Below are 26915 nucleotides of genomic sequence, written 5' to 3' on the forward strand. Positions count from 1 at the left end.
GAGTCTGGACTGCAAGAGGAGGCTGAGATTTTGTAGCAATTAGCTCCAAAGCCCAGTCCCACTTGATACTAATTTTAAAAATGTTTAAGGGGTTGTGAATCAGTAAGCCTTTGTCCCCAGCTGGTAATAGTAGCATTTAGCAGGAATGGTTGGGTTCTGCACTGCTGTTGGTTGCTGCTCTTGCTCTTTGCACCTTACAGTGCTGGTGGCATGGCCCCGGGGGTGCAGGATCTTAGGGAGTACTTATGCTCAGGAGAGACCATGTTTCCAGGAAATGTGGCACATGTCTTCCCAGAATTCTGCAGTTCTAATCTGAACTTGATTAGGCTGTCCTAATTCTTCCCTTCCCTTCCCTTCCCTTCCCTTCCCTTCCCTTCCCTTCCCTTCCCTTCCCTTCCCTTCCCTTCCCTTCCCTTCCCTTCCCTTCCCTTCCCTTCCCTTCCCTTCCCTTCCCTTCCCTTCCCTTCCCTTCCCTTCCCTTCCCTTCCCTTCCCTTCCCTTCCCTTCCCTTCCCTTCCCTTCCCTTCCCTTCCCTTCCCTTCCCTTCCCTTCCCTTCCCTTCCCTTCCCTTCCCTTTTTCCACCATCTATACAAAGAGGGGTGGAAACCACTGCTGTCCAGCATGGAGGTGCTGGGGATTGCTTGAGTGCTGTGCAACTGCCCTTGGAGATAAGCCTTTAGGGATTCATCCAGAGAAATACCTGCCCAGTGCATATTAATGGATCTTAGGCAAAAGCCAGGTGCTGAACAATTACAGATGCTCCAGAGAATTTCAGAGACCCAGTAAAATCCTTATGGGAAAACAAGCAGAGGTTTTTAGGAACACAGTTTTGAGCACAGACATAATTTCTGCCATTTACTTGTCCATTGCTTTGGCTGGATGTTGATAGCTGTGATGGTTTTGATTAGGGCAACTTGAGCCCACATTCTGATTCCAAGAGTCACAGGCGATACCCTCAGTGCTTTCCCTGGATCAGGCTCATCCCTAGCATTTTGGTTGCACTCATCTTGCAGGTGTCCCCAAAACACCTGAGGCAACTCATCTCACTGAATTGTGGCAATGGGGGACCACATTTGTGATCTCCCCCAGGGAAAAAGAAAAATAGTGTCCTCATTGTGATGCTTGTTGATGAATTAAAAAAGGCAAGTAAGCTGTCAAGTGTTTCCTCAGTCTCTGACCTTTCGCAACTGGAGGCATTTTCTTGTGCCTGTGACAGTTTCTCCTGCTTAGTAACCCATAGTAGATCCAAGTGCCTGTTCACTGTCCCTTTAAACCTGGGCAGACACAATGTCTTTTGGCAACAAAGTCATGCCCACTGGTTACTTGGGGAATCACTTTATGTTTGTTTTAGCCTGCCTCCCTGATAGCACATCTGTCCCTCATAGCACATCTGTCTTACACTGAAAGGGGCAAGTCAATAGTCAATCCTTCTTCTTGGCAGACAGCATTTTGCAGATCTCTTTTTCCTGATGTTCCTTTCCTGATGCTTCCCATTCCCCTGCTACAGGTTAGTGTCCCCACAGAAGGCCAGCTGGGATTGTCCCTTCTCCTGAAAGAATGTAGTCAGCCCAATTCGCTCACAAAACCCTGAAAAACTGAATTGGCATGGGTGGCTTAGCACTGGTGTGGTGCAGACAGCCCACGTGCTGGCTCTGCTGGCTCAGCCCTGGGCTCTGGGCTCTGCAGCCAAGGGTCAGGCACAGCAGCTGGATGCTGCAGCCTCTTCCACCACTGTGGCTCTTCCTGTGGGGAGCACTTGACCAGACTTAGGTGCGTGTTTCTAGGATACAAACACAAAAATATTTTCAGTCTCATATGTGTCATTCTGGGGAGACATTTTGCCCTCAGAACCGGCCTTTTTATATAACACCAGCTAAATACACATTGCACCTAAGTGGAGATACTCTGTTAGAAATAAATGTGCTTATAAGCATTTGGAAGTGTAAAGGTGATATTTATAAAGTGACCAGAACACCCACTATGTCCTGCACGAGCCAGTGAAAATAACAGCTGCTGAGTTTTATCAGCTTTAGAGCACCACAGGAGCAGCGCAGAGAGTGGTTCATCTGTGATGTGTCAGTGCTAAACACAGCTGACTAATGCACTGCTGTAGCTAAAGACAGTGTAATCATACAGAGACTATAAGTACATGATAAAATGAGTAGCAGTTTTATGGCTTTTCAGATGCTTTCTCCTAATATCCACATCTGTACTGTATTTGTGAGGGTAAAAGTAATGAAAATTCCTGCAAGTGAAAATAACTTTATTCTTTAGAGTATATCCAGGGGTGTTGTCTTCCCTCCAGCCCAGTGGTAAACATGTTGATGTTGGAGTAAAGAAATGGTTCTTATTTGTCCTGGATGAGTGAAGTACAGCTTTATCATTCTGCATTAACTGTTTCATATGCTGTATATGCATTTTTTAATGGCTAACTGATGGTTCATAAGTCACAAAATTTTTTTTTTCTTTAATTCTGAAACCATTAAGAGCTCCACATAAAATCTAGGGTGTAAAGTCTAACAGGAATTGCAGAAAATGCAATTATCTGAAGTGACTCTTTTGTTCTCAGGACAGTTTCCACCATATAAGTTCATGATTTTTTTAAATTTTCTGAGTCTCTGAAAAAGATGTAATTTTCCTTAGGCACAACTAATGGAAGCTGCAATTCAATGGACACTGAAAGTCAGTTTAGAGGGGCATTGATGCAGAAAGACACAGCCCTTCCTTCTCCCAGTCTGGCCTCACATTCCTGCTTGTGCATCACCTCCTCTGTCATAGTTGTACAGAGAACTGGAGTGAGAAGCTGATCTAGGTTTAAACCTACCCAGCAAAACCACTTCCCTCCCCAGAAAAGCTAATTTTGCAGATATGGAGGCTGCTGTGCTAGCATAGGGAAGAACGCTGTGAGGCATGAACCAGTGATGGAATATCAGAGATTTCTTTCCTTAGCAATACTTTTGCCAATTTACAGCGTTCATCAGGCTGTCACCCCACTAACCTAAGAGTAGAAATATTAATATTAGCCAGTACTAAGTGGGACTAGATATTTATTTATTAAAAACCACAAATAGATATAGTTCTGTGTCTTTACAAGAGAGGCCATGAGAATGGTTTACATTTTTCTGGAAGTCTAAATGCATGTTATTTGGCATGAAAGGCAGGCTAAGTCTCACCTGTGCTAGCCATAGTTCACTTTGCAGATGTGCTGAAGGATGTTAGCAGCAAGTGACTATAATTGGACCTTCTGGGAAACATTATGGGTCACCTACATTCAGCAAAGAGTCCAGAGGGAGGAAACTGAGCTTAAAAGACCTGAGAGACTTGAGCTTGTGCTGAACACAGGATATCAGGTGGTGGAGGAGGAACTGACTCTGACCAGAGGGGCCTGAAAAGGAGCCTGGCTTGGTAGGGACAGACCTGTAAGGCTCCTAGTGAGGATGTGAGCTGGCTAAAGAAGATGGAAGGGAGGTCTCTGAAAAGTTTTGAATTTGCATTAATGAGGCTGGCTTTCAAAGGGGAAAAGTTCTTGGGAAAACAGGAAGAGAAAGAGGTTGAAGCAGAGCCAAAAATTAGGCTGGGTGAACAGCAGAAATCATAAATCTGTGCACAGTTTTTACCTGCTCTCAAAAAATCCCAGTCATGAAGGAAAACCAAATGTTCATGCTTGAGATCTGCACAGCAACACATGAGCAGTTTCTATGGGTGAATGCTCAGCTGAGCAGCTGAATGAGAGGCTGGCTGTTGGTTAAGAGTTAGTGATTGCAAACAGAAAGCTGTTTATGTTCACAGAAGAAGAATGGCATACAAATATCCCACTGTTAAAGAAACAAGGTCGTGTCAGGTGAATAAAAAGGATAAGATATTGTTTGTATAACAAAAGGGGCTGAGTAAGGACTTCAGAGTGGGGTGTGGATGAAGTTACATAAACAGAACCATTAATAAATCTGCTGTCGGTACTATGCACTTGCCACTTATGCATGTGGGCTGGGCAAGGGGCCAAGTGAGTACACATTCATCTGTAGATTTCTAATTTTAGCTGGATAAAACTTGAGCATACCACTCTAAATGGAGTCCTGTATGTTTTCCCTTTTGTCAATGGAAAAAGAGGCAATCTCACATGGGGACATATTCTGTTGTCAAACTGTCACAGAACTCCCTATAAAGGATGTATACAGGTGGGTGGCTCAGAGCAGGTGTCTCTTTTCTAAGATGGCTGAGTTAGGTGGATGAATCCCAACCACAGAAAGTACTTTTCTTCAGAGCTATTGTGGAGTTTTCAAAATGTAAAACTAATGCTTGAGAAGCTGAATGTAGCTTGCAGTTGCTAATATTGATCTGTAAGTACATTTCCATCTCCCTCAAAATTATTTATTTCTGCATCTACCCATCTTCCATATTTATGATGGCAGTTCCCACTAGATTTGACCAAAGAGGTATTGTTTTGCTATTGATACTCCCACGATACATGAGTTCATCCAAGTCTCCTGTTTGAAACAAGCATGCGAGGGGCCAATGCATTGAGCACAATTTATTCCAGATCTTTGCAGAAATATACGATGCTCTTGAGCCTATACAGATGTGTAGCCAATAGGGAGCTGTTTGGCTACACAAGTTTTTTATATTTTTTTCAACTAAATCAGAGATCTAAATGCAAAAGTCAGCACTTGGATGTCTACATGGATTTGTGGCTCTCCTGCTGGAATTGAAAGGTTATAAACCAACTGAGGGATTAAATTCATATGTATATTTTTTTTCTTTATCTGACAAACATAAGATGAATGATATTGCTCATTTACAGAATTAGAGAACATTTAAATGGGAAAGGTTTCTTTAAGTAACTGAGGTAAAACCATGGATCTTTTGAGAGGGGTTTTAGGCTGGTTTTGAGAATCCTCAGTGTCACCATTTTTCACAGGAAGACATCTCTTCTGTTAACTCCGATGATTTCTCATGTGTATTTTTCAGCACCTTGCCTACTCCAGCTTAAAAATACTCAGAAATTGGACATATGCTGGCAATGCTGAGACATGTACTAACATAAACCAAAGTTACTTAATAAAACTGTAATACTGCTCATTTTATCCAGTCCTTTCAGAAAGCCATATGTGAAAGGAAAGGAAGACAGTAGAAAAGTAATGCCATTGGCAGTGAGCACAAAAACACTCAGGTTGCTTCAATCCACAGAAATGGGTTCGAAGATTGTTATAGCTCAGGATGTACACATCAAGTTCCTGAATCCTGCCACGCCCATCCCTTTGACCTTAGTGCTGTCCTCATCATAAACCCACCAACAGCTAGTCAGGTGCCCAGCCAAGTACATGACAGTTGTGTCACACTTGCTGCCAAGCCCTCATGCCAGAAAGGAGAGGGTCTGGACTCACCACGGGCAGTCCAGAAGCAAGAAGGTGGATGCAAGCCTGAGCTTCTGTCCCTGCGGAACACAGATCAGTGGGGCCCTGCTGGATAATTTCCTCCTCCTATTTGCAATCACAATTTCAGCTGAGGTAAATGGTTAACTGCTGAGTCCCTTCACCCCTGCTCCAGCTCCTGGAGAATCTCTCAGAGCTGGGAGGGCAGCACAGGGCACTCGGTGGGTAGTACCAACTCTCTCCATACCTGTGTACAATCAAGCAGCACAGCTTAAATCTGGCAGTGATGTGGAACATATGGCCCAGTGTGGCTTATAGGCAGACTGTCCTTGCCTGCTGACAATAACTGCAGGCAGCAGACTGAGCTGTGCAATGCAGTTCTGAGTATTTCTGTAGTGTTAAGGAAAAGAGGACCGGGAATGAATTCCACTTCTGAACCCTTTATTTACCCACACTACTTACTGGTTTATTTTTTCCTGGGCTTTATTTTGGACCACAAATAACTCTGTCCAAGATAGTGCCCAATCATGGTTTTAATGAAGCCTGTGCCAGCTTTGGTTCACTCCATTTATAGCACTCCTTAATGCTATTCCAGTAGACTTTTCATTGTCAAACTTCTCCATATGCTTTTATGTCACAGTCCAGGGCATAAAACCTGACCTCACAATCTTGCTTTAAAAACATCACTGGCAGGTTTGGTCTGAACTTTTCTGGAAAGGTTCAACTGAAAATGTTTCATAGGATAATGCTGACACCTGAGGGCAAGATGTGCTATATGAAGCCTGCAGGAAATCCTGAGCCAAGGGGCCATGGATGCAGTTTGCTTGGGAAAAGGCTTGTCCCATACAGTGTAGACTAAAGCCAGTTGGTGCCCGCTAAATGGACGTTCTTAATCCAGTTAAACCTTTTTCCAGGTTCCAGATTAACAGAAACCAGAGATTATATCTGTTGCAACTTTCAGATGATGCCCTGACTTTCCTTCAGCTTAGGGTTCTTTTCAAATGAACCCCAGTTTTTCTTGGAATAGTGGTTGTGTAGACCCTACAGCTGGGGCTGTGCTGGTACCTACATTTAGGGTAGGGAGGTCAGCAGCCCATGCTGCTGAAGCCTCAGAAAAGACAGTCCCTAAAGCCCCAGGCCTCACTATTGCTTAATCAGAGAAGAAGGAAGTCTGTACCAAAGACTGGAAGAATCCATGATGAAGTGGCAAGGCAAAAATAGGGTCAGTCTGGAAGAAAAATCTTATATGTGCAGTTAGCTTTTCAGTATAGGAAGAAGTGATGACAGCCTGTTTGCTTCCATCCAAATCCCTCTATCATCTAGTCTTGGAGAGGACCAGGGTCTCTACATAGGATACACTATATTTTTAATCCAATTATATTATGGCTCAGTCCCTTTCCTACAGCTCAGGCTAAAGCACTAATACAATTAGACAGCAACTGAGTTTAACAGCCATAGCCATAAACTTGATGGTTTGCATAATTTAGTTGGGAGTTTCCTTAGAGATTTGCTGAAAATACTGAACTTTGGGGTTTGTTTTTGTTTTTCTTCCAAATGTAGAAATGGAGACTATTACAAAGGCTATAAATACAAACCTGATTTCTCTAGAAAGAGAGGCCAATGCAGTGTGTGTTCTTATTTTGCAAACATGGTCATGAACTGCTATTAAATTCAGTGTGGCTTTGCATCTTAGGGAAGAGCCTGCAGGATTGGGCTTAGATCCATGGAAGTGGACGCCAGCCCTTCCACAAATACAGCATTATCTGTTTTCACATTGTGTTTTTCTGTCAGAGGTGTGGCAATCAAATGTGCAATTTCTATAGAAAAAATGAAGAATGTGAATAGAAAAGAAAAAAGAAAAGGGAAAAAAGCCTCCCAAAACACAACTGTCAAACTGAATGGCAGAAGCAGGGATGGGCTTACAAGGAAAGGTGAAAATTATATGGCTGCCTGTTAACATTATAACCAGCCAGAGGAGCAGCATGACATGGGAGCACTTGAGTATTTCCATTGCAGGCCCCCTCCCAGATCAGAGCTATATTTGACCCTGAAAGTACCTCACAGTATAGTCCTTGCAATAGGAAAAAACCCACCTCAATTAACAACAACTTCCTGGTGCACGCCGTAGGTGATTTGCTTTTTAATGTCATTATAAATTAACATTCCACTACTATAATACGAAAAATTAACCCAGATTAATTTTTTTCTGCTCTGTTATGTAATATATAATATGGTTTGGACAGGTAAGCATTTAAAAATCATAATTCAATTAAATTACCATTGCTAAGGTATGTCCGTGACCAAAGAGCATTGAGTTCCTTAGAGTAGAAATTAAGACAAAACACAATGTCTCATTTTTATTCTATGATTCTATTAAGGCAATGTGCCTAAAAGGAATCAGATTCTATTAGATGTGTTAACAGGATTGTAAAACACATATACATGTTTTAGTCCTGTTCATATAAGGCAAGATACTGTCATTTTCTTGAATACTTGGAGGAAGTGGTTAATTTTCTTGTTTAGATCTTCATTCACGCATGTTTGAAATTGTAATGGGCTGTTGGACATTTTACAATGAACTCTCTGCATCTTCACTCACCTGAATGCCCCATGGTCATACTAAAAGTTAGTTGGAAGATGTGAAAAGTCCAGGGATATAATTTTCTATTTTCCATTACAGGCCAGAGGAAGAAAAAAAAGAAAAAGAGGGAAACTTTTGTTTCTGGAAGACTTCATTTGAACCATTTCTAATTTCACTTACCTATAGATTCATACCATGTGGTGGGTAATTTAGAGTTTATATTATGGATGGTTATAGTTACTCAATGTAAGAACATTTGTAAAAAGGACGTGCACTGGATACAATACATATTCAATCTCTTCCCAAGCTTGTGAGAAAAAACTTGCAGAAATCTTCTCCCGTATCCCTCCCAGTTACCTGGGACTCTCTCCAGGTATCTCTCTGCTTTTGCTCTGAATTTTGCATGAGGAGTTGGTGAAATATATGTAAAGTTAAGTCTGTAGGTCATGCTCATGGCAGAGCTAGAACCAGTTTAACAGGGCTCCCAAACCAGACCTAGCAGTGTGCTCAGCAGATGAGTGGGGAACCAGACAGATGGATGTCAGACTTCTGTGACTTCATCATTGGCCTCTGCAGAGCATGCACTGGTGAATGAGTTTCAGTTTTGGGCCTGAAAAAAGGTGGCAGGGAAGAAATGGTCTGGGTCAGCTGCAGCCTCTAAGGAGAGTGGGGTGCTGTAAAGGATCCAAAGACATCCCCAAAGGGCTGACAGATGAGACACAAGGCTGTGGCAGACCAGCACCTGTCTAGGGCAGCAGCTGGAAAGCAGGAGAGGTACAGCAACACACCTCAGTCACCATTGTGTGGTTTACATTTAAGCAGCAATGTGCACTCTTTGATTCTTTCTTGCAGTGCCTTGCACTTTGATTTTTGGAATGATTTTAAATACCTTTTAACTGGCTAAATAGATAACCTCAAATGAAATATTTAATTAGACTTTTCTAAACAAAAACTAGTTGTTGTTGGTTTTTCTGCTTTTTTTTGTTTGTTTTTTGTTTGTTTGGTGTTTGCTTTTTTGGTTTTGGATTTGGTTTTGGTTTTTGGTTTTTTTTTCAGCAAAAGCAGTGCTTTCCAGTGTAGGTTTTTGCTGAGAGTACTGTTTCTTGTCTGGAAGGTCAGCCCAAGCGAAAAATTTCCAACAAGCTCTATGCTGAGAAAGTGGTGGGTTTTTTCAACCTCTGAGACTCTGAAAAGTACAGTCAGAGCTGCTGTGGCTTTTCACAGCATTTCATACTGGCTCATTTGTCTCACTGTTTATGTAGATAAGGGGCTGCTAAGAAGTCTTTTCTGGACCTTCCCATCTCAGATGTCTGGGACAATTTTTACTCCTTCATTTTGAAATCAGAGTGAAAGGATCTTTTCTCCTCTCTTTTCACTTTCTTTTCATAATGCCAAAAGCTGTCTTGAATTATGCAGCTTTTGTAAAACTCCTTGAAATGTGTTTATATAAGAACAAACCATAAAAATTGAAGTGAAAGGACCAAATCCAGTACTGCACTTACTCTCCATTGATGAGGTACTCAGGGAAAGCCTGAATGGCAGCAAGTGAATAAGAGCAGAAGAGAGATTAAATTATGCTTTAGGAGACTTGAGGCACCATGGGCAGGCAGTGCAGATTCTGAACATACTCCCTATGGATCCCATAGGTAGAGGTGGACAGTCCATTCACAACACTGACACAAAATAAAGATTGAGTTTCTCACCCACTTTGCATGGCAAACTCATGGTGTAGCTGACAGCTGTTGCTGTGGCAACCATACTTGGAAAATTTGTACAGTGCCAAAGAAAACACAGCTTGTCTTCTCTTCATACCTGGTTTCCTCATGGCTGGTGCACTGGTACTGCCCAGCATGGCAAGTGTGCTGGGCCATGGCTGGGGAAGGCACTGTGTGAGAGAATGGGGCCCTGAGCTCTGTGGCCCCCAACATAGGAAGGATGTGGATCTGTTGGAGAGGGTGAGAGGAGTGCCACAAAGATGATCAGAGAGCTGAAACAGATCTCTTACAAACACAGGCTGAGAAAGGTGGGAATGTTCAGCCTGGAGAAATTTCTGGGAGACCTTGTACCTGCCTTCCAATACCTAAAAGGGGGCCCAGGAGACCTGGGCCTTTTTACAAGGACATGTAGGGCTAGGACAAGGGAGAATGGCCTTAAATTGAAACAGGGTATGTTTAGATTAGATATTAGGAAGAAACTCTTTACTATGAGGGTGGTGTGGCCCTGGCACAGATTGCCTAGAGAAACTGTGGATGTCCCATCCCTGGAAGTTTTCAAGGGCAGGCTTGATCTAGTGGAAGGTGTCCCTGCCCATGGCACAGGAGCTGGAACTAGATGAGCATTTCCAACCAAGCCATTCTATGACTATATGACTCTTTAGCCTCCTGGGAGAGAAGCTTGCAGGCTTATAAATGCCCTCCACAACTATGCCTTGAAGGCCATCAGAGTCCTTTTCTTTAACACCCTCCAGCACTGTCATTGCCAATCAAGTTATAATAATATTTTAATGTTTCGGGTTTTTTTTAAACTAAGGTGAAAATACTAGAATTATTACAAACACTGCTTTCTGACCAGTCACTGACCCTCCTCTTTTGTCGGTGTATGGATACAGAGTTTCTAGGTGTTGAAAACATGTAAACCCCGGTGACTTATGGTCTCTCTAGAGAAGACAGAGAGTCTAACTGTTCCAAAATTAAAATTTATACTTTAAATTACCAGGAGCAGATCCACAATTTATGGAAACAGATATGTTTGCATAGATATCTGTGGGAATTCATGCCAGAGGAGGAACTGGGTCTGGAATTTGATCCATTTAAAAAATATCCTTAACAAAACAGTTTATGATTCTAGGCATAAAGAAACACATACATTTAATTTTAAACATGCATTTAATTTATTGTCATATCAGAAGTAAGCAAGTAGCATTTTTGGGGGTTGGGTTTTTTGTCGCATTCATTCTGTTTATTCCAAAGAATCTGGGAGGCCATCTTTGTAGGAGATATCAACTGGAAAGCATATATATGCCACAGCAGAAGTCATGAAGCTACCAGCCCATCCTCGGATTCTCCCCTATGAAATGACAGCTCAGTCATACTATTTACAGTACTCCCAGAGTGTCCAGGCATTTTGAAGCAAGGCACATCTCTGTCTCTTACTCGACTTTACTGCCCAAAAGTAAATCACAGTGGCCAAATCCCTACCTTCCCACTCCACAAGGCAGCTGTCCTGTTAGGGAGACCAAAGAACTAGCTGGCTCTAAGAGCCTCCCTTGTAGCAACCATGAAGAGTACCTGAAGACACCGCGCTCCCCAACCACCCCTGACTGGTCCTAATCACCCCCACCCTAAAGCCACGCTATGGGGACTGTAAGGGACCTCAGCCTTCTGCTGGGGAAGAGGCGAGAGCAGGAAAAGGTTTCATGACTTTCTTGCACTCCCATGACCTGCTCACCCTGCCCCATGTCACCACAATACCTTACCAGCACAAGACTGACCCCCTCTGGAACCTCTCCACTCCTGCCCAGGACTGCTCTGTGCAGTGATAAGAAGCTTCCCTACTCTTTACTGACTTATAAACATAGGATAATTTATGGATCTGACTTTGCCTGATTTTTGAGATACTGACACAATGCATATTTGCAAAGGCTGTTCCTTCCTCTGGCCATCTGAGTACAGTGTTTGAGAGAATATTTATGTTTGGATATGTGAGATCAAACACTTAGGCAAACAAAGGCTTCAACAGAAAAATAATAAATAGAAGACACTTGTAAGAGCTGAACACAGTTGAAAGCACAATGAATATGAGGATAAATACAGGTTCCTGCACAGCTGTATGCTTGAAGGAAGAGATCAGCCATAGACACAACAGTCAGGCACAAAGGCAGAGTGCTACAAAGTGTTTACAAAATCATGTTTGCCAGGGAGTGCCTGAAGTAGGATCTGAATGGGGTACTGGGAAGATCTGTGCATAGATGATCTCAGCCAGCACCAGAAAACGCAATGAGCATTCCAACTGAGGTCTGGAAGGACCTAGAACAAGCCCCAGAGATTGTGTTTTCCCAGCCTGTCACAGAGTGCAGAGGTAGCAGCTGTGTTTTGCCAGTGTGCTGGCCAGCACAGCCTTTCCCCTCTGGCACCAGGGGACTGTTGCTTTTCAACCTGTTTCTGGCTGACAGGCAAGAGATTTCAAAGGACCACTTTTCTGCAAGACAAAAGGGCACATGGAGTTACTGAGGGATGATGTCAGTGGATTTCCAGCTAATATTTGCATGCTGTCTTTTCCCCATGGTAGCTTACCTCGATCCCAGCAGAGTCTAATTGCAAGGCAAAGCTGCAATACAATTAAATCATACAGGGGAGAAATCTTCCCCAGACCCCTACAGAGGTTACATTGGCCCTCAGCTACCTCTTAACATAGACTCTATTGTTTCATTCTTTCTGAAAAAAATAGCCTAGCAATTTGATTCTTGCATTTTGTTTCCTGCCAAACCTTCCAATTCATTTGCCCAGAAAGAAAAGAAAATCAAACACAACCCCCAAACAAACAAATAAACAAAAACCATTAAAAAACCTTCTTTCCTTAAACTCTAGATAAATATTTTGGAAGTATATGCACCCTAAACCTGTTCTCTGAGATCTCTACTGGCGTAAGTACTGACAAGTTCTAGAGGATGGCATAATCTGGTAATAAATTAGAAAGACATGTAGATAAATGCCTGAGTTAATGCACTTTTAAGCTCATAAAGATCAGAGATGGACAATACTACCAGAACTCATGTTGCAAACAGCAGTAACTGTGTCTGTAGAGCAAAATAGTGGAAATAAAGACACAAGACACACACACATGCTGAGAGATCATTGCTGAAAATAATGCCAAACACAGCAAATTAGGCATCTTGAAGTAAGACACACAGAAAAAATTAAAATGAGCAGAAAACCAAGGAACTGACATATTTCAGGAATTGTATATTTTTCCCATGCAGGCCACATACCTAGGAGCAATGTGCTTTACAGGAATCTGTCAGTTTAGTACCTTGATGCTGATGGTTCTTATCTACACACTGCCCAAATGTCTGGTGGTTCTGGTTTGCAGTTCATAAAAGCAGTTATTCTGAGTGCAACATTTTATTTGTGACCCATTGTGTTTCCAATTTCCATTGTTTTCTCACTGAAAACCCCTAAAAATGCGTTATCTCATTTTTTGTAAACTGTAATAGCTAATCTTTTTATGCATGTTCACTTTATTTTCTTATTGTTTTTCTTGGGGATCTTCTGTTAAATGTAAAATAAGAACATAATACAATAGAACAGATTCTATTAAATTCTTTTAAAAATTGCAATGATTGCACAGTTAAGTGTTAGCAGAGAAACCCTGTAGAATATGTGAGAAAAGTGAGGCAGGTTTAGTGCATATACAGCATGGCCTCCTCAATATTTTATTGGGCACAACAGGGACATGTAATATGTACCTCCACAATAAAGACAGGTGATGAACATATTATTTTTCAAAGCAGGGTTCAAAACCCTTCTTCCAGAAATCTCCTCCTTTGCCACTCCAGCTAGGATCTGGATCCTAAAGGTGTGTCTATGCAGGTATTTATCTGAGGGCATATTGTGTAAACTCCCATTGCAGTCAGGTGAAATGTATTTACCACTGTTATTGGGGGTTCCTAAAAATATGTGTCTAGTTGAGACTACCTGGTTCCATAAAGAGGCATCTATACAGGCTGGCAGATGTAACAGAGAGTTAGGATAGGACATGTGGCAAACCAGAACCCTGCAGCAGCAGGATGCTACAAAGATGCCCTTTACTATCTGACTCTTGACTATGTTTCAACAATTCAATGAAGCCCAGTGACTTCTGGTTTTGCCTTTTTTGTTACTATAATAATTGCACTTTTTAATATATCGTGCCTTTATTGAGTGACCTGGTCCTGATCCTGACATGCAGGATAATTCTGAAGAAGCTGTACGTGACACTTTCAAACGATAATTATACACTATGATGCACAGCAATGAAAAAAAATCACAATGTTCTTTCAGACTAAGGGCTGCTCTAGCACTAGTGGCAATCTTGCTTTGGGAGGGACGTTACACTGCATGACCAGGAAATCTCTAGGCATCTCTTCCATCTGACATTTCTATGATGCTACAGGCCTGGCTTACTCATTCCTACACAACAGAGCACCTTCATAATCTCTTCACAAGATCTGTTCTGTTCTTGTGTGGAACCTGAAGTATTTACATTTTTAATGACTTTTTTTTTTGAGTCTGAATTGGTTCAACAAGTCCCCTGGCAAAGGGCTGTATCTCTACATTTGTAAAGGGTCCAGCACACCTTCTGTGCCATGCAAATAACAGTGTCTCAAGATACTGCAAGTATTCTTCAACTGGATCTAATTATATGGAGGCTTTACATGGAGAAATATCTCACCAACTTAAGGAAAAGCTGAGTATGAACTTAAAGCTGATCATATATGTAAGAGGTTTTCAGAACACAGATAATCGAGAAAATAGCAAGTATTGATTTTAACTAGACCAAGACTCTTGTTCCATGAGCAGCAAATTCTTCCTGATTGTGACAATTCATTGTATTTATATGATCTTTTGACAAGTTTGAGCTGTTAGGAGGTGTGAAGGTGTGCTGCTACAAATGGAAGGAGCTAAGGCTGAACTTGAGCACAAGGTCCAGGTGTCCCCACTTCTTTACTGTTAGCTTCTTTTCTTCCTTAGCTCCAAATAGTTCTCCACAAAGCAAACGTAAGAAAGAGAGGAGCTGTAAAAGGGGGCACTGATTGCTTCTAACCCTCTTCTATTTTGTAGCAGAAACAAAAGCACTGGTGAGACAAACCTAGAGCAGCTTGGGTTTAGAGATTCCATAGATTTACCCAGAAACTATACGGGAAAGGGAGAAGGAAGGGTAGATAATATCAGTGCAGTAGTTAGTTAGAAAGCCCCTCAGGGCTGTCCAGCTTTGGGGGGCTCTATTGCATGGTTGTTATGGTGAGTACTTGTGCAGTCAGAACAGCTGCATCAGCAGCAATGCAACAAAAAGGCACAGAATAGGACATTTATATGTCATTTATCCTTTTCACCTAAGAAATTAATTTCAGAACAGAATGAAATAACTGGATCTAATTGAACAGACATCCAGCTTAATACCTGTGTTTGTAACATTTGGTAACTATATTTTTTGGAGAACATGGTGTTGGATTCTCTGTTGACTCATTCATTGTGAAAGTATCCACTAGATTTCCAACCACTGAGATTTATTTATTTTCATTAAAAGTCCACATTATTATTTATATGGTCAAGAACATAAGTAATGTTGGAAAAAAATAAGTATTAAAGTCTAAGAAAAAAAATTCAAATCAATAATAACAGAAGAAAAGAAAAATATGTAGTACATATTAAAAATGAAAACAATTGTTATAAATATAATGGCCTTAAATGTTTGCTTTTATGTGACAGATGTTTTTAACAAAATGTCTATGTTGGCAGTTTGAGCACACTTATGATTTTAATTTGTGTAATATTCCCTTTTAGTATTGATGTCTATTTACAACATCTGTGAAGGGTCTGTAACCTGAATGTGACAGGGAAAAACTAACAGACTGCTATTGGAATCTTTCCACTGGGTCCATGTAACAGACTATTAACAAAAATCTTAAATAGCTATTCTAATCATCAACAGCAATCTTACACAAATTATATCAGACCCAAAGGACCCGATTAACTTTAAAATGCCTTACAGACCTGAAACATAAATTTTGCTCCTCCTACCTTCCTCTGTAGAATCACAATCAGATCATATCACAGGCACTGGTTTTAGCTAGGCACACATAAAATCAGTATGCAGGGCAGGCTGCAGACACGCAGGCAGGGTTCCACTTTCATGACAAGAAAAGCACATTTCTGAGTATTAAAATTAAATGTAATCCTCCTTTTTTTTTTTTCCCTGTTGCTGTTCTATAAATCTCCAACTGGAATTCCCACTCTGTAACAACTCCTTCAAACAGCTGGAACTTGGACAACATCCTGGCATGGGGAGGCATTAATATGTCATTGAAGTGATACCACTGATAGAGGCAGATACAGGATTTCTGCTGGAGGAAAGCCAAGTCTTACCAGGATGGTTTCACATAATAGGAAAGTGCAAATGAGAGAACATGAGTTGAGGGTTTTTGCTATTAATTTCTTAATATTTGCACCAAAATCTGAAATGCTAACTGTTATTGTTATGTCCCAGAGGTCTTTTCCACAGAGTTCTTGCTTGTTCACGCCTTCTAAGTCAGGAGCCAAGATTCCCCCACCTTTTGCCACTTAGGCCCTCTCTTTCCCTCCCCTCCCACACATACCCTTTGTTTGACCCCATCTATACTACAATAACTATTTAATTAACAACAGTTGTTAAATTTGTTTATGGCCTGACCTTGTAAGTTTGGCTGGCCAGTTAAGATGGAGCCAAACTGTTTTATATCTCGGTTACAAAAAAAAAAGCCTAGGTAGAGACTTCAGCTAAAGAGTTTTTTTTAATAAAAACTGAAAAGCAAAATGCAACAAAAGAAGGTCATTCCATTTGTATACCCCATTGGCCTTTTCCACTGTGGCTTTCCAAGCTGTATTATAACCAAGTCCTTGACAATAGAGCCCAACAGCCATTGACTGCTAAAGTTTTCTATTTCTCATGTAGCAGAGGAGAAGGGGCCAGCCCTTTGAAAGTTTTTATTTAAGGCAAAGATTTTTTTTTTTTTAAGGTAAAAAGTTTTCTTCATCTCTAACCCTGTCTTGCTTGGCATTTGGAAGATGTGTCTAGTTTATGTCAAGACAGGCCTAGGGTCTCTCAAAAATCTGGGTGGCTCTGCAGCTCACAGCTACTTCTGTCTGAGTTGCTAATATTGTCCCATGGGTAGGAAATTTCTGGTGACCCCTGCAGTTACTCCTTCCTTCTCTCCCACTAGACATATTTCACTTCTTTGTTTCTATCTTTTTATCCTCCTTTGCCAAAATCCTCCTTATTTCTTGTGAGTTTATTTACAATTGCTCTTTCCTTTTTCTGCTTTTTGTCCCTCAGAATTTCCTCATTAAATCACTTTAGAGTTGAGCATAGAAATCTTAGTTTAACAAAAAAAAAGGTGTTAGCTTTGGTTTACCTCTCTACTCCTAAGTGCATTAAATGTGGAAATCCTGCGAGGCAGAGCTAAGATAGCCTCCCCAAGGACTGATAGTGTCCTAGATGTGTTCTATGTAATTCACAAATTCTATATTGCATAAATAAACCCAGCTAGTTTTTCTATATTTCTTAGGCTTTCTTCTTTTTCAGAAATATTCAAATTATTAATAGTTTTAGCACTTTAATATTTTTAATACCTCAGTGGAAATACCTCTCCCTGAGTCCAGGATGGTTCCCCAAGCATTCTGCTGCTTAAGCAAAACTGACTTGTAAAATTTTATTTCAACTGTGAAGAAAAAAGTGACTGCAGATGGGTCTAGAGCCAGACCATAGAAGGCTTAGAGAGTATTTGAATGGTGGAAAAGAAAAGAAACAAAGCCTGGCTGCAAGTGAAGGAACTCACCCGTTTGCCCTCTTAAGGAAGGTTGGTTTTTGGTGGCAAGAACTGCTCTTCTTTGTGCCAATGTCCCTGCTCACAGAAGAGGGGACAGCACTCCTGTGGGAGCTGTCTATGAAACAAAGCCAGCCCAGGTGATCAGAGATTTGTTAGCTCTTTTCATGAATGCATACTTTGGCCAAACTGGCACTTAATATTAAAAAAACCAACCAACCAACCAAAAAAAGATGGACAAATAGGTATTTCATACTGTGAATATCAAGGTCTTATAGGAAAGTCTTCAAGCATTCACTGAAGAAAACTAGGTATGCTTACTCCTGAATAGCTCAGTTTGTCTGTTGTGCAGCTGAGCTGGAAACAGGTTTCCTGTGAGACATCATCCACTTCTAGTCACACTTGTAGTTGAGCTGGCACAGTGGAACTGCCATCAGAGTATCCCCTCACTCTGGCTTCACTCCAAGAGGATGAGAAGGCACAAACCTTCATTTTATAGTGTGGTTTTTGTTATCCAAATGTGCAAAAGATTTAAGCCAGATTTTCAGTCAGATCTGAAATCAGTCCAAATTTTTGACTACAGGCTCTGCTGGTTTCTTCTCTTATTCAAATGGACTTATTTAAAATTCTGTTACTATCCCTTTGAACCAGCAGTTCTCCTGCTCTTTTTGTGTAATGAGCTGTACATGTTCCAAAACAGACAAAGAGAATTAAATCATAAAATAGTAGATCTCTGAGCCACCTGAGTGTCAAGGAAAAATTAAAAATATATTTTGGAGAAAGATTAAGGAATCACATCAGCCACTCGTCTGGGTACTTTCAGAAGACACAGATATATTAGAGAAGCTGAGTTCAACTGGGGATGCATGGCATTTCTACAGAAATTTGTGCTCAAGAAGTTTTCATCTTCTGTTCAATTCAGTACCAATGTATGTAGCAGAATCAGTTGCCTTACCTGAAATGAAATTTTGGACTGAACTCTTCTGTATTTTTGAATTAAATTGTTCCAGATAGACACAAATTTGAACTTGCATTCAACTATTCAAAGAAAATTTTAATGAAACAAAATGGAAATTTAATCTATTTCTACAGTATCTAGAGCAATATTAAAGCATATAAACCACTATATCAAATACATGTGCCTCCTAATTGCTATTACTCTTAGCATAGTTTCCGATAATTCTCACAATGGGGCAATCTGCCTGCCTCCTGACATCCATGGCCATTTTCAACCAAATTTGAGAGAACAAGGCTCAAACTGGAGTCTTACCCTAGGTTCTCAACTTGACCAAACATTTCAGAAAACTGAAGAATAAGCTCTCCTAGAATAAAGTTTCCCTCTACAGTCAGTGCAGACAGGTGAATACCTTTGGATCTCTCTGAAGACAGACCTTGTCTGCAAAAAATTACATGCCTAGTCTCAGGAAGGCAGCAATGATCTACTATTGCTTTGGTAGGGCAGAAACACTGAAATAAGTCTGGCTCTCTGGCTTTCTTGAATTTAAGCTCAAGTTAGGTCCCTCAGTTAAGCAAGCTCGAGCCCCTCTCAGGCATCTATGAAACAATTAAGTTTTTCTGGAGGACAGAGGTCCTCAGACAACTTGTCCTCACTGAGACAGAGACACAATGAGCTCAGCTATGGCAGGGCCTGGGGGCCAACAGCACACCCCAGCTCTGAGTAAGCTGCAGCATATGATGAGTCTCAGCTGCCTCTAAAATGCAGAGGACCTGGGCAGGGGAGCTGGGGTTATGATGAGGGAGGCTGAAGAACAAAGACAGAATTCCATAAGGAACAATTTGTTCCTTTTAGAATTTGTTTGCATTCATTAGTTCTGCTGAGCACAAAACAACTAATTCAAGTGTGTCAGTTGCTTTTGTTTACTCTTGTAAATGCCAAATGCATTCCAAATTCAACTGTTGGAGTAATGGGTAAGCCTGTCCTTACCATACCAATTGCTTTTTCAGGACATCAAATGAAAATCCTCTGTTGTAGGAATATATCTTTTGTGGGCGGATTTGCTGATATTGCAGTCCAAAAGCCTAACTCTTACAGGAACAACCATTGCACTGACTCTTGCTTACATTTTTAATCTTTCTTTGGCCCCTGGCCATATTCTAAATAAATGAAAGATGCCTGTATTGTTCCATCCAGCAGACAGATGATAAAAGGTCTGTTTCAGACTATGGGCGAGTCAGTCTTCAGCCAGTCACTTCTAAAGATATGGAACAAGTACAGCAGTCTTTAAGTTTAATACAACCCTTTCACATTTTAAATCAATTTACAATCTTTCTTTGTAATCAGTTTGGTTACTTCCCAAATCCAGTACAGGAGATGTTTTATTGCCAATTCTTTATTTCTGGTATGATGTTCTTGATAAGGGTTATGTCAAAGACAACAATTCTTGATCTGTATAGAATCTTTGAAACAGCATCTCACACAGGTCCTTTGTTTCAATAAAGCTATGGATGGTACGTAAACCTTAACAAGTTATTCTTCTAATTATCTGCCTTGAAGGTCACAAAATACTATTAATGATGTTCCAAGTAACAAGGACTCTTTTCCTCCTAGAATTTCCCTTGAGAACATACTTGGCTGAAATAAAATTTTATATATATTAACAATATAATCTTTTTGCAGTGCTCACAAAATAAGAGTTAATTGCATTAGTGAAGACACAACACTTCATAAGACAATACATAATTCAACTGAGAATACTGATTCTCAGTCTGAATTAAAAGTAACCTGAGAGTAGCTAGTTTCAATATGATTAACACATGCAGCAAGCTAAGAACTCACCAAATACCTAATTTCTAGTAAGATTTATTTTGCACATGAATTCAGGAGACTTTAAAAAGATAAATGAAAAACTGCTGTGAAGTGAGAAGTTTTATAAGGTATAGGAGCTGAAACCATTAACTCAGAAACAACTGGAAAGCCTAAATTCTTAGGTATATCTTCACATTTCCATAGAAAAGACCTTCTTTGCTTCCTGAAAATTTCTACTGTCAGAAGAAAACATGGTCAAGGATTCCTGCATGCCGGGCTGTCCGTTTGGAGCCATGGCAATCACTTTGTCTGGGCTGGTAGTTCTGGATAAATGGACACTGTGTGTGCACCAGTACCTGCACACACCTGCAGTTGTTACATAGTCTATTTCACAAAGATGCAGATCTGCAGTAAGTTTTCTTCGTGTGCAGTCTTACACTTACAAAAATGTCAAGCTCACAGTGCATGAACTATCCATGCCTATGAAATCTTCATCCACAAGTCCTAAAAATAGGTGAGCCTTGCAAGATTTATTTGACTACTGACCTGTTGTGCCTGCTTGCAGCCATCCAATTTGGAAAAAATTCTCACTGGGCATGTCATGAGCTGTAGTGAAGCATGGCTGTGTCTAAACTAGTAAATAAACCAACCCAGAGTGCCTTCCATGGACCCAAGGGAAGAAGCATGATGCTGATACTCTTTCCCCAACACAGGGTGGCCCTGTGCAGTGGGTTGACCTTGAGTGCCAGATGTCCACCAAAGCCTCTTTGTCACTCTCCTTATCAACTGGATAGGGGGAAGAAAATATAAGGAAAAGCTTGTGAATAGAGATATGGGCAGGGAAAAATCACACAACAATTACTGTCATGGGCAAAACAGATTCAACTTGGGGAAATTAATTTATTGCAAATCAAAACAGAGCAGGGTAATAAGAAATAAACCCAAATCCTAAAACTCTCCCCACCCTCCCTTCCTTCAGGCAGGGCACAGCTTCACTCATAATTTTTCTACTTCTGCCCTGCCAGTGGCGCAGGGGGATGGTGAATGAGAGCTGTGGTCAGTTCATCACACATTGTCATCACACATTCTCAGCAGGATGACTCACTCTTTCCCAGCTCTAGCATAGTGTCCCTCCCACAAGAAACAGTCCTTCACAAGCTTCTCCTACATGAATCCTTCCCACAGGCTGCAGTTCTTCACAAATTGTTCCTGTGTGGGTACATTCCATGGGGTGCAGTCCTTCAGGAAGAGGCTGCTCCAGTGTGAGTCCCCACGGAGGCACAAGTCCTGCCAAGAACCTCCTCCAGCACAAGCTTCCCATAGGGTGACAGCCTCCTTTGGGGTATCCACCTGCTCTGGGTGGGGTCTTACATATTCTGCAGGTGGATCTCTGCTCTGCTGTGGACATCCATGGGCTGCAGGGGCACAGCTGCCTCCCCATGGTCTGCAGCTGCAGGGGAATCTCAACTCTGATGCCTGGAGCACCTCCTGCCCCTCCTTCTGCACTGACCTTGGTGTCTGCAGAACTGTTGCTCTTGCGTAGTCTCACTCCTCTTTCTGTCTGCAATGGTGCAGGGATTTTCCCCTTCTTAACTCTGCTATCCCAGAGGCACTATCACTGTCATTGCTGAGCTCAGCCCTGGCCAGTGGAGAGTCTGTCCTGCAGATGGCTGGCATTGGGTCTCTCAGACATGGGGAAAGCTTCTAGCAGATCCTCTAGGCCCTCCTACTATCAAAACCTTGCCGTGCAAATCCAACTCACACTGCTCACACTACTAATTGGGCAAAGTCTTGTTGTCCCTGGCATTGTGCTGGTGCAATGTCTAGGAAGTTTACTACATGGCACAAGATCAAGCCTGGAGTTGCTATCGATTAGAAAATACAGATGCTTTCTGGACAGTGTTTGAGGCCATGTTCTAAGCCTGTTTATTTTACTTCTCCTGATATTAGTAACAGTCACAGTTACAGTAAAGAAGCCACAACCAGGAATTATGAAAGAAGCAGGAGAAGACATCTGTGTTCTGTGGGAATTGGCCACTCCAACAGTGGCCAGATACAATAACTTCTATTAACTTGACAAAACCAATAACTTGTCTTAAACATGTTTCTTCATCTGTGAGGGCAGTGTTTGTATTCTGCATCAATGAGGCTTCTTGGATTTAAAACTCGGGTGTCTCAAACTGCTATAGATGTGTTCTTTCTAAACCCACTACCTGTGCCTTCTGCTTACAGCTCACTCTGCTTTCACTTGTAGGCAAAGCTCGGTTCTCACACAACCACTACACAGCCCACACCTCTGGCCCCATGGAGGGATTTCTGTGCATGACCAAAGATGGGTATAGGGAGATAAACCCTTATAAATATTTGGGTTTTAGAATAACAACAACAAAACAATGTTCTGGATCAAGCTCATTTTCTAATGAATTTGAGTTTTTTAGGTGATTGAATTTTCCTTTTAACTGTGGCATAAGCTCAAGTTCTTGTTAGACATCACATAATCCATGCACATGTTAGCCATTTTGCAAATGCTATTATTCAAAGCTGGGAAGCCTTCAGGAATATTCACACCTACATGTGTTGTGGTTTAACCCCAGCTGGCTGCTGAGCACCATTGCAGCTGCTCACTCATTCTCACCCTTCCTGATCAGGAGGAGAATCAGAAAATCTTCAGCCTCGTGGGCTGAGGTAGGAACAGTTTAACAATTCAAACAAAATAAAATATATTAATAATGCTAATTATATTAATTATATTAATAGCAACAATATTAATAATGAAAAAGGAAGGGAAATAAATAAAACCCCCAAAAAACAAGCAATGCTCAATACATTTGCTCACCACACACTGACTGATGCCCAGCCGGTCCCCAAGCAGTGATCTGCTTCTTCTGGTCAAATTCCCACAGTTTAAATACTGGCCATGTACTCTGCAGTATGGAATACTCCTCTGACCAGTTTCTTGTCCACCTGCTGGCTGGCAGAGTATGGGAAACTGAAAAACCCTTGATTCAGAGTAAGCACTACTTAGCAACAACTAAAACGTCAGTTGTTGTCAACATTGAGATATATTCTCCTACCAACTTCAAAACACATCACTGCACCAGCTACTCAGAAGAAAATTAACTCCATCCCAGCCGAAAGCATGACAACAAGAAGCAATAATTAAGAGAGAGAAATCTTGGCTATGATATTGATATCCCACTGCTTTACAGCATTTGAACATTGAAACACTCATTTCTAAGGCATTTAGAATTTGTGTTTCTTTATCTCACAATCCTCTTCTTCCCTAGAAAGGTCACTAATGTCATCTGAGATACACTAAGGTATCTGACATGTGGACATGCAGCTAGAGGTTATGACAAAAGACCTATGGGAGACAGTGCCTGCTAGAGCAGAAGTGGATGGCCAGGTGTATACACAGATATATGTACAGTGTATGTATCCATGTATATAAACTGTGGTAGAAAGGTATTGTTAACATTTTTTTTATCTTACAGATATTACATTTTTAATCATTGATACTCTGGAAGGAAAATTGCAGCTTCCAGACTATCAAAGTACTTTTGGCTCATAATAATAACATCAACAAAGTACTTTTGGCTAATAATAATACCAGCAAAAATAGCAATAATAATGCCATCACACAGCACTTAAAAGTTTCACTGTAACATTCAATCTCAAGTGTTAGCTTCTTTCTTACCAACCTGGACATTTTGTTTCATAGCTTTTACTCATGCTCTGTTTTTCAAGTGAACATTTGATTTCTGAGAGTGTCCTAATGGGGCTGAGAAATTTGTTCAAATACACAGTAAAGGAAAGCAGGGTTAATATGGCTGCTACAATGCTTTTGATGCAATAACTTTTAATCTGAAAAATATTAGTAAAGTCTCATATGTTTCACTTTTAAAAAACCCCATATTTCAGGGGCTTTGTAGGCTTTTTTTATTTTTGGTTGGGTTTTGGGGTTTTATTTGGTGTGGGGTTTTTTTGTTTGTTTGTTTTGTTTTGTTTGCTGTTGGTTGGCTTTGGGGCAGGGGGGTTTGTTTTTGGTTTGGGCTTTTGTGTGTGTGTGTGTGTGTGTGTGTGTGTGTGTCTGTTTTGGGTTTTTTATCAGTGTCTGAATCATAATGAGGATATTTTGCAGTAACTTACTGCTGTGGATAAATGTATCAAGCACTTTAAACAAGTGCTGCTACTGTTCATTTCAAGCCAGCTCACAATCTGTATACTCATTCAACTTTTTTCTCTAAACAGTATACATCATTCTGAGCAGCTTCTATAAACAGACTAAGGTCTGCTTGCTATAGCAACACACCTCCAATAAGTGGATTTTCTGGCTGATTGAACAGAGGAACGATAACATTTCTTATCTAGCATACTTGTGTCAATAAATATATGTTTGTGCTAACCCCACAATAAGGTCCTCATACATTCTTAGGGTGCGATGGATGCACCAAAAACAGGGGGAAAGGGAGAATGACAACAATGATCACAACTGTATGTAAACAGGGGTCTCTCCCAGTACAGACAAAAAAAAATATCGTGGAAGAAAGTTCTTACCTTTCATCTGAGGTTTCGCCAGTTTTGATACCTATCTCTAGATAGGTGGGTTAACTCTGACATAAACTAATGAAATAGTCCAGATGGATGCTAGTCTGTTTCTCTCCATTTAGTAAAAAAAGACACTATATAATCAGATTGAAACTACACATTTACAGTATAAAGGTAGGAGATATGAATCCCATGGTTTCTGTGGGTGTGCCATTTTCCCATCTAATTCAGCTTTCTTCCTTTTCTGTCTCTTGCTGCTATTTGACCTGACATACTCGCAAACCCTGGAACTCAGTAGGTATTTCTATTAAGGCCAAAAACTATAATTTTTACCTATAGGTGCACAAGGTGATGCAACCTTGTTCAGTGCAAAGGACAAAGTGATTTCTGTTCAGAGCTGGTTAGAATATTTTTCACCATTGCTTGAGTGCTTTTAAATGAATACTGTTAATTTCCTTAAAATGCACTATTTTCAATAAGAGAAACACTTGCTTAGACAAATGCTGTCATGAACAACAATTTAAAATAATTATTTTTCAGTCTGACAAATTGACTTGAAATTTCAGTTAGAAATTCAAATGATATTTTACAGGTTTGCAATGTTAGTATGTGTCCTTTCAGGTCAATGCCATCTCTGTGTCTGGCCTCCATATTTCAATTTGTTTTAACGCCACATATGCTTTGTTTTGAACAAAACCAAACAAAGTGATAATTTGGCCTGTGATTAACTTGCAGCAGTATTTTAAAAAAGATAACTTAAAATTGATCATAATTATCATGGTACATCCTCTAGTTACATGTATCACTAGGCCTTTTACTGGCATTCAATGTAACCTTTGCATACCTGCATACAGGTGACCCTCAAATGTGCAGAGCAATGGATTTTAAGCCATGCATGTAAATGCTTGAACCACTGAAGCATAAGCTAGATAAACTTGGCCCATATTTGTTGAAACAGTGTAAAATGAAACATAATTATGTGGAAATAATTTTGTCTTTTACACAACAACCTCTTCTTAACAATTAATCACACTTCTTTCTAGACAGTCTTTTTTTCTTGCTCTGAGCAAAACTTAAAACTGCCTTCACTTACAACTAGTGTAGGGTAGAAGGAAGGAGTAAATTCTGCAGCTGCAGGTGGACAAGAGGTAGCATTTCTTTGGCACCAAAAGTAATTTTTGTTTGGAAAAAGGGATGCTTTCATTTGCACAGACATTTGCATTATAAGAAGCAGGCCTAGCAGAAATGAATGAACAGACAGCACATAGGTGAAGTCTGAATGCAAATCAAATGGCTCTGAAATGTGGAAAACAATTGTCCTCAGATTAGGGTTAGGGTTAGCCCCATATTGGATGTATTTAACTTTCTGGATTTAATGAGTCATATGGACCCAAATGAGAATACCCACGTGCATGAAATTAAGATTTGAGTATTTAAAATGATATCACCACAGCAGATCAGATCAGTCTAGTATTTTAAACATCAGCACTTTCTTTCAGGGAGACACCACTACAGTTTAAAAGTGTTGGCAAGCCTGAAGGTAAAGTATTTAATTCTTAAGCAAATAAGAGTATCATCAACTCTTGACAGAAATCCCTAATTAGTTTATCTTTTGCTTATAATGATATAGTATATCCTTTGTTTATAAAGGGGAACAGTATATATCAAGTGTGGATGAGTAACAACAGGAAGTTTTAAATATTTAATACATATAAATTACTGCATTATTTGTATTCCAAAACTGATGTCATTCTAGAGCCTTATCCAGGCCTATTTGAGAATTTCCATTTGGGGCATTTCAAAGTATCTGAGAAAAACATTTCTATCTGAAGGTTCCTGGAAAAGGACATTATAGGTCCAGGGCCAATATACATCTAGAGATTGTGGGAGTTGCTCATAAATCAAAAGAAATGAACGGCTGAAATGTCCATTCAGCTCATTTGATGGTAGGAGTACTCAGCAACTCTGAAAATTAGTTTGCTTACCAGGTGCCTAAATAAGGATAGATTGGTGCTTTGAAAAATGTGAGCTTAATAAGTCAGTTTTGTAAACATACAGCAACGTTTGCTACATTTCCATCACATACTACA

General features: G+C 40.6%; 1 long non-coding RNA gene across 1 annotated transcript in view; it reads right to left on the reverse strand.

Moving 5' to 3' along the window:
• Positions 1-23360, reverse strand: part of LOC144245912 (uncharacterized) — a 40185-nt gene extending 16825 nt beyond the window's left edge. The window contains exon 1 of the long non-coding RNA XR_013339491.1: positions 23114-23360. This is a non-coding gene — a long non-coding RNA (uncharacterized LOC144245912). The remainder of the gene's footprint in view (positions 1-23113) is intronic.
• Positions 23361-26915: the final 3555 nt, after the last annotated feature.

Source organism: Lonchura striata, chromosome 2, assembly GCF_046129695.1.
Source record: "Lonchura striata isolate bLonStr1 chromosome 2, bLonStr1.mat, whole genome shotgun sequence".
NCBI lineage: Eukaryota > Metazoa > Chordata > Aves > Passeriformes > Estrildidae > Lonchura > Lonchura striata.